Source organism: Chenopodium album, chromosome 2 (assembly GCF_948465745.1).
Source record: "Chenopodium album chromosome 2, dcCheAlbu1.1, whole genome shotgun sequence".
NCBI lineage: Eukaryota > Viridiplantae > Streptophyta > Magnoliopsida > Caryophyllales > Amaranthaceae > Chenopodium > Chenopodium album.
In genome coordinates, this window is record NC_137835.1 from 21,225,095 (window position 1) to 21,234,267 (window position 9,173).

General features: G+C 34.6%; 1 long non-coding RNA gene across 1 annotated transcript; it reads left to right on the plus strand.

The window, feature by feature from the left end:
* Positions 1-544, plus strand: LOC145584339 (uncharacterized). Its single transcript, XR_014100348.1, has 2 exons — positions 1-226; positions 352-544. It is a non-coding gene; the product is annotated as an uncharacterized LOC145584339 (long non-coding RNA).
* Positions 545-9,173: the final 8,629 nt, after the last annotated feature.

Sequence of the window (9,173 nt, forward strand, 5' to 3'; positions counted from 1 at the left end):
TAAAACCGCTTTCCTCTCCTCCTGTTTTCTCCTCTTTTCCTCTTTCTCAACTGCGGTGCGCCGGTGTTAATCGAGTCATCGAAACACGATTGATAAATTTTCCTCTTTCCTCTCTCCTGTTGGCGCCTCTTTTTCTTGTTTTGGAACAAGCTTTGTAAATTTTCCCCAAGTAAGGTTTTTTTACAGCGAGTCAGCGGCTATGTTTATGTGAATTCATTCATTCAAGGTTGATACTTTGTGGTGTTTGAATTTATTAGTTAATTTTAAATTTGAATGTGTAATTATAAATGTTTTCAATTAGGATTCGGGTTCTTCTATTTTGTTTGCTAAATTGAAGTGGGTTTTGTGTAGGTGGCCGTAGAGGTGGTGGATGAGGCGGTGGTCGTTGCGGTGGAAGAGAACTTTTTGAAAAAGAACTTAGTGTTAATTGCGAAAAATGCGGATGTGTTTTTTTTAAGGAAAGTTTGCCAATTACTACCGCAATTAATACTACTTTGTAAATTACTACCGCAAATTAAAAAAGTTGTGAATTACTACCGCAAAATTTTTTAAGATGTTGCGATTACTACCAAACCCCCATTAAACCCAACTATGACGTCGTTATATCACTTTAACCCATGGTTAAAGCCCTTAACCATGACGTCATTATATCCCTAACCCATTTTCTTTTTTTTTGGGGGGGGGGGGGCTGGTTAAAGCCCTTAACCATGGTGAAACACGGGTTAAAGGGATATAATGACGACATAGTTGGGTTTAAGTGGGGTTTGATAGTAATCGCAACATCTTAAAAGTTTTTGCGGTAGTAATTTACAACTTTTTTAATTTGCGGTAGTAATTTACAAAGTGGTATTAACTTGCGGTAGTAATTGGCAAATTATCCTTTTTTTTTATTGGTTTAGTAGTCTTAGTATGTTTGAGTAAATCGGATCAAATCAGATCAAAAGATAGTTTTTCTCGGGTCAATTCGATTTTGACACCTCTACTTATTGGTACAGTAATGGGACTTATGGCCACGTTTACTATTGTAACATAACCAACGTTATGACTAAACCAATATATAATGGTATCCATCTATAAATGATAGCATCGATTTTGAAATAACCGTATCTCTTTATAAATGACAGTATATCTTTCTATGTAACAATATCTCTTTCACAATTTTTTGTATGCGGCATGTGTGTAGCAGGGGTTACTCGATTAACCCTTGACCGAGTGAACCCCTTGAGTAACCCTTGTCCGACCTTATTTACAATAATATTAATGCAAACCCGTGATTCATACGCTCGCATTGATGTTAAATTGAATATAGTGACCTTGATGTTAAAAAAACTCATTAAAAAAAAAAAAAAAATTTTAACCTCTTATGACTTTTATAATAGCGCAATAATAAGAACCTTTATTTTGACATAATGACATTTTTTATATAAGGTTAAACGACCATAGTGTCTCTAATAGTGGTCAATAATAAATTAATGTGGACCATATTTTTTTTAAGAAGAAATGTGAACCCGATGTATTTAAGAGTTAATGTTAAAAATGACTGTATATATTTATATATAACTGTATCGTTTTGTAAATGACGGTATATCTTTCTATACAACAGTTTCTATTTATAAGAAACGATGTTATGCAAAATTAATAAAAATTGAGAAAGCTGATCTATTTATAAATGATACTCCGTAACTTATTAACTTCTATTATTTTGTTTTAAAATTTAAGTATGATTCCACTTATTTAAGTGAATAACCTTTTTTTTTTTCCTCATTTAAGCAATCTACATACTTTAAAGTAACTCTATTTGCTCATTACTGTGACCCTTATTAATCGATTTATATGTGATTATGTGAATTGGTCATACCATATAAGAAATTGTGATATTAAAAACACAATTTTAAATTCATTTAGGAATTTTGAAGACTTTGTCATAAAATATTAGATATTTTGGTCTCTTGAGATTATTTTTTTTACTAAAATGTCGCTTGGAATTAGTTTTTTTTTTTTTTTTTTTTTTTGTTTTTTACCAATCTAGTCAATAGGTCGCATATATTTATACATAACATTATTTATTTACAAATAACAGTATCTAAACAAATATAACCGTTTGTCTTTATAAAAACAGTTTTCTTAATAGTTCATAACGATTTATCGGTTACAAACTTACAATTAAATTTGAAACTAACAACTTTAATTATTACAAATTTTCAACTTTAGTAATGTGAAATTAACAAAACATTACTATATTGATAATAAGTAATTTATCGTTTATCAACACATTACTACATTATAACAACTTTAGTGATTAGAAAATAAATTTACAACTAGGAATGACTTTATTGCCTTATACAAGACTTATTTTAGTTGTTTTTGGGGTTTTTACGGCTCTCGGGAATTGTGCCTTAGGCCTTTTTCACCCTACTATGAGCATGTGACATGTGTCATAACCTGCTTAAGGGCCTGTTCTCATACGTTTATTTTCACTTCAGTTCTGTTCAACTCATAATTTCCTTCTCTTATAAAATATTCATTTCAGTTTAATTCAGTCAATGAGAACGGGCCCTAAGTCTGAACAATGGTTTTGAGGGACACGTGTCACTATGTTTGGTCCATGTGTTCAATGTATGTTTACTGTAAACAATAGTCAAATTCCTAGGATAATGATATAACTTCAAATTAAGTACTCATGTAATGGTATGATCAATAACTTTGATTATGTTAGTTACTATTGTAATATAGTAATCTTACTATCACTCTCTATGTTAACCTTATGAATATACTTTAGTTTCTATTAAAGTTTCTAAATATAATGTCGAGTAAATTTAAATTCATTAGAAATCATAATTCAATATCATCACACAATAGTATGCAACAATATATAACAGTTAATTAAGCTGCATATAACAGTATATGCAAACAAAATTACAGCATCAGATATTAAAAAAAAAAAAAAAAATCCATTGCAACCATTTTTGTATAAGCTTCTTCCATTTCTGCAAAACAGAACATTCACTTTGGTTCAATTCTTTACTTCAGAAGACAAGAAAAAAAAATGATTTAAAAAACCCATAGTAGAAATAGAACACAAAAAGTATAGTAGTATTGCAAGTGGAGCAGTATCCCCCCAGCAAGAATTGGGTTGATCCACATCATTGGCTCTACCACATTCTTCCCGGATGAAACTTTTTTCCCAAATTAAGGTGGTCGAACAAGATAAAATTATTGAGTAGATTAAACCAACACCATATTCAAAGGGAAAATTAAGCAAGCAGATTCTTATGACTTTGATGCAAGACCCACTGATACGACCTTCCAAAAACCTTCCAATTCTCTCAAAGTTGTTCCAATAAAAACAAAACAACAATTTACCAGATAAAGAGGTATTTAGCTCTACGAAGAGCTACAGATCTTCACGGAGCTTCTTCTTTTCAAAGTTCAAAGGTAGCCGGAGCTATGGATCTCTTCTACGGAGCTTTACGGTTTAATGGTTTTCCGACCAAAACAAAACCATTCTCGCGATTTCTGTGTTTTTTCACAGGTTATGATTTTTACCCCCCCTTCCATCACTTTTACCTACTCTTATTTCTTTTAACTTTAAAAAATTGCAAATATTATTTTTTATTCTGGTATGGACTTGACATATCCCATACCAGATAGTGGGTAATACTTACTTGGGATAGGAATAACTTGAATAAGAGGGATAAGGAGGGAGGATAAATATAAGAAATTGATAGGTGGTAAGTATGAGAAATAAATTAGGTATAAGTAATAAAATTATAAAAATACCCTTATTAACTTCTACCCTTTCCCTTATCCTTTCAATTTTTATTAGGGTAATTTGGTATTTTTAGCTTATTTCTTATCCCTTTTCCTTATGCCACCCCCTTAGTTATAGAAATTAAGGGGGCGTTTGGTTCACAGAGTGGTATAGGTTTGGAATCAAGAATAGGGTTAAGGTGGTATCGGGTTGGAATTTGATACTTGATACCATGTGTTTGGTTCAATTCTGGAATGAAATGTCATCGCCTTAATTTCATATATTTGATACCTAAGGAAATGGAATGAGCCAAACCCACCTTCCCCCCAAGGTTTCTAAACCCCATACCTTATGGGTTTGAGGTATGGGTTTAAAAATCATATTTTTGACAACCAAACATATGGTATGAGTTTTGGTCATTCTAAACCCATACCTAATACCTATAATCCGCGAACCAAACGCCCCCTAAGGGATAAGGGGGTGCTTTTATCCCTATCCTTAACCTCTTTTTAATCCTCATCCCTTTAAACAAACACTATACTTTTCTTCTATCATTCCTCCGTTTCTATTTAGTTGTCGCGTTTGATTTAGACACATATATTAAGGAGAGGAGAGAGTGTGAGAGAATGAAAAAGCAAGTGGGGTATCTTGTAAATGCAAGATAAAAAATTTACCCTAAAAGGAAAAGCGTCAATTAAAAAAAACTTCCTAAAAAGGAATACGTGTCAACTAAAAAGAATCGGAGATAGTATCTTTTATCATTATCCCTCCCTTTTTATAAACACCCTCTACAAGGATTCTAGGGAAGGACTTTTATGTAATTGCCCATTTAATTGAAGAGAAAGAGAAAAGTGACGGACCCCCTCTTTAATATTGTCGGTTAGAGTATTAACTCATTTACGTAAGAAAAAGTATACCTACACCTTGTATTGATAAATGTTTTTATAGACAGTACTTTCCATTGATATGTCTTATCTACGTACCATGCAAGTTGGAATATATACCAACATAGACATGATACCATACTGAAAAGGGGTAAAACTAGGTCGTCATCTAATTCTCCCTTGGTCAAACTAAATTTATAAACACTTAACAAACCTTATACGAGTACGCGGTAAGTCAAGGGTCGAACCCAAAGGAATGAATAGGAGCTATGCTATAGTCTAATGTTAAGTTAAATCGAAGAATATCAATGGTTGAGTTTGGTAACTAGAATAACAAGAAGCAAGACAAATCAAAGAATTCAATCAATATGCTAAACACTAGGAATATAGGTTCCACATGCAAGCTCAACAATTATGCTAATTGATAGATCATTCAATTGATTCAAAAATTGCAAGTGACAAACAATAGTTGCAATCAAAGGAATTCAAAGGTTATCTCCTATAAACCAAGCTAGCTAGGGTTCACTATGAATGGCTAACAAGGAGAATCACAATCAAATTCAATCAATTAAAGAAATTCTCAAATCAAGGGTTCATGTCATTGAAAATTGCAATGCAATCTAGATTAATCTTATAGGTTGATCACTCCTAGTCTAATTAATCACATGCACAACTATGTCAACCAATTTAATTGCAACAATTCAATCAATCAATGATAATAAACTAGCAAAAATATTAATCAAGCATGCTTCCCCTTCTCCCTAGCAACTAATCTACTCACTAATCATGGTGAATTTGAAATCCAAAACAAATTCAATCACAAACATATTCATCTCAAGCTAAATTAAAAGGAAACACAATCAATTAACAAATTCTCAAAACTAAATCAAAATCCAAACCAAACATTCAAGCATAAAAGAAAATTGCAATTGAAGTAAATTCAAAGGAAAGAAATCTCACAGACTTTCATTGATATGAAGAAGAATTCCAAACTTGATTGAAGAAGCAATGTTGAATTACAAATCAAATCCAAGGATTACAATCTCTACTTTCTCTCTAACTTCTCTCTAGTTTGTCTCTCTAAAAACTAAGCAAATGAAATACTATCTAAAAGTTAGCCTTCAAAAGGATTTATAAGAGTATTTATAGATAAAGAAGAAAAACTGATCGGCCGCGCCTCTCCAAGAAGATCCCGCGGGCGCGCAGAAATGGGTACGGATCCCATAACTAACTCTGTGGGCAATCTGGGCAAGACCTGTGCCCGTGGGTATTGTAGCCCGCGCCCGCGGCGAAGCCACCCCCGCCCGCGGCTCAGGGCGGCGCGGCAGATGCCCTGTTCCAGGTGAAGACAAGGGGGACGCAGTCTCTCTATCTGGAGCGGTATCTCTAGATTCTTCGCGCCCGCAGCTAGATCGCGGCTAGGGTGCGGAGAGTTCCTGCCCAAAATCACCAAATTGATGCACTTAACCCGCACGCGCGGCCCTCAGGATCTGCGCCCGCGGCAAATAGAAGATGCAGAGCGCCCTCTCCGAGCCCTCTCCAAGAGGCTTGAAACTCCTTTGCTTAGCTGTTCTTGCTCCTCTTGATTCCTTTGTGAAGCTAAGTCCTTAAGCACCTACAAGAGAAACCAATGAGAGAAAATAGAAGAGAAAAAGAGCAATATAAAAGGAAAACACGAAGAAAAGCACATAAAGGAAAGTAAAACACAAAGAAAGAAGAAATAGAGAAACTAAAGGAGAAGTGACCAAAATGATAAAAGAAAAACATGAAAAATAAGGTGAAAACATCCTAAAACACTACCCTATGAGTGCCATAAATGAAACTCATCAAATCCCCCAAGCTAGAATTTTGCTCGTATCGAGCAAAAAAAAAAATCTAAAAAGGAATAAGGAGGGTTTATTTAGAAAAGAAAAAGAGAGAAGAAGAATATACACTAAGACTCACTAACGTAGGAATCACGGTTGTTTTTAGCTACAACAAGCCCTTTAAACCCCAAAGTCGCCGACGAGGATGAGTGAGGTCTCGTAAGGGTTTCTTAAGAGCTTAACCCACAACTCTTTGAAATAAAATGAGGCAAAATCATTTAAAAAGAAAAGAAGGTAAAACAAAAATTCAAACAAATAGCTCTTGACAAGGACTTTCACAAACGATCAAATGCAAATGCATGAACACTTTTCTATATGAAATGGGTATGCATGCTTCAAGATATTCACGGTTGATAGAAAAATAAGGTATGCTAAGCGTAGAGAACTAATGAGGCGCAATCCACTTTCATCCCAACCAATCTTGCTGCGTTCTCCCTATGGTTTCAAATCTTCCCTTAGTAAGCGTCTCTATGGTTCCTCGAAGGAACCGGAAAAAGAGTAGAATTTGAGGGTTTCTCGACATCTTGACCTTTCATTCCTTTTCCTTAGGCTTTAACTCATAATGCCCTCCCTCGGTATATGACTCAACCACTAGGTCGAAAGGACTTTCCCAAAGGTTGTAACGTAAGGGCAAAAGGTTAGGGGTAGGCTAAGCAAATAAAATTTGGTGGTACACCTAGGTTATGAAGCAAAGATTGGCCAAACCTCGACACTAAAACCGAGAAGTCACCAAACAAAAACAAACTAACACCCCCAAGCTTATTCAAAGCTATATATACAAGCATATATACAAAAAGCGTAAACGCTTCTCCCCCAAGCTAAAAGGAAGCATTGTCCTCAATGCTTGAAAAGGGAAAAGAAATTACATCAAAATATTTTTGAAAATTTCTCATTTTCACTTGTTTTTTTTGTTTTTTTTTTAATTTTATTTTTTTTATCGTAATTTCATTACTTTCAAAGCAAATGTCCATTGCATTTTGAACTTAGGACGACTTTTACAATATTTGCATTTGCATTGTCCTTGCCTTTTGTTTTACTTTGGATGGCTTTTACTTTATTCACTTGCCATTATTCACACAAATATCACAACATAAACTTGCTTTCAAGAGAACCAAATATCCAAACTCCTCCACCACAAACTCCAACAAAAATGATCAATTGCTTCACAAAAACCAAGAATGGAAACGAAAAAGAAACAAAAGGCTCAAGATCTAAAGATGTGGCTTGAAAAGAAGGGAAAAGACTCAAATGGTTAGCAAGAAGGCAAGTGTAAACCCAATGAACTAAAAAGAAAGAAAAATCCTAAAAATGAAAAATTACCACCCCGAAAAGATGCCTTTGTCCTTCCTAGTTGGTTCCGTCTCAAATTTGAGAATTATGAGTCAAGATTCAAGATTAGGTATGCAAAGGTCAAGGATCCATGCCGCACAATCAAAACATGATGAAGGCTTGAAAAAGAAAAATCCTCACAAGGTTGTAGCAAAAACTCACTAAAGGTGTCAAATCCACCAAAGGAAGCAACTCCGTCTTACCACAAACCAAAAGAATCCGGCTTCAAGGCCCCAAAAGGTCTGAACCGCTACCTTAGCATACCCTATCCTAGAGTCAACCGCAAATACTCTCAAAGCATGCACACCAATAAAACATAGGAAAGCATACATGCAAAGGCAAAATTCCGAATTGTAGAATGTCCAAAGAAAAGAGCTAAACAAGCAAAAAGAAAAAGAATAGCCTAAAAAATGTTTAGTTTTGAATTGAAAGAAAGAAAAGAACTAAAAATCAAAATAAAGAGAGAAAAGCACAAGAATGCAAGCAATCACAAGTAATACCCAATCGTCAAACAAGTGGTCCTTCGGCAACAACACCAATGACCCCAAACACGCTAGGTGTTACAAAGCAAACATCCTCGAACCATTCAACTCATCCTAAAGCTAATCCTAAAATAAGAATCCAAGAAAAGAAAAAGAAGAGATATAGATAGATCTCACCGGGCGCCAAAGCTATGCTACATAAATCAAGGTGAAAGAGCACCTTACAAAACATTGAAATCCAAAGCATAAGAAAAAGATAAAGGTGAGAAATAAAGAACTATATACAAAGAAAATTGTTAGTAACTTCCAAACAAAATAAAAGAAGAAAAAAAAGAAAATAAAATAATGAAAATAAAGGAAAAGCAAGTATTAATAACAACAGGAATATCATTCAATGAGACATCAGACCGAAACAGTAACAGGAAACAAGATATCAGAAAATCATCATCAGGAATCATCATAACAGAGATACAGAGAAACTCATCAGACAACGATCAACGAATCAAATAACAAGGCCAATAGCCGGGCAGAGAAATCAATAGAAGCGTAACATCATCATCATAAAACCAAAGGACTCAGAGATCGATACTAGAAGCAGACGAGACTAGGAATAATGAACTACAAAAGCAAAGGGGAAAACAACAAAGCACAACAACAAACGACATAGAACACCCCCAAGCTTAAAATGGGCCACTCCCTAACTCTAAACCTAAAGACGAGTAGGCAATAGAGAAACATCATATAAAGCACATAGGAAGGGGGGGGGGGGCATGGTAGTATCATTCTGCACTATGGTAAGGGGTAGAATGAGAATTCCCCTCACCGGTCTCCATCAAATGACTAGCTAGAGCTTGCCATCTCG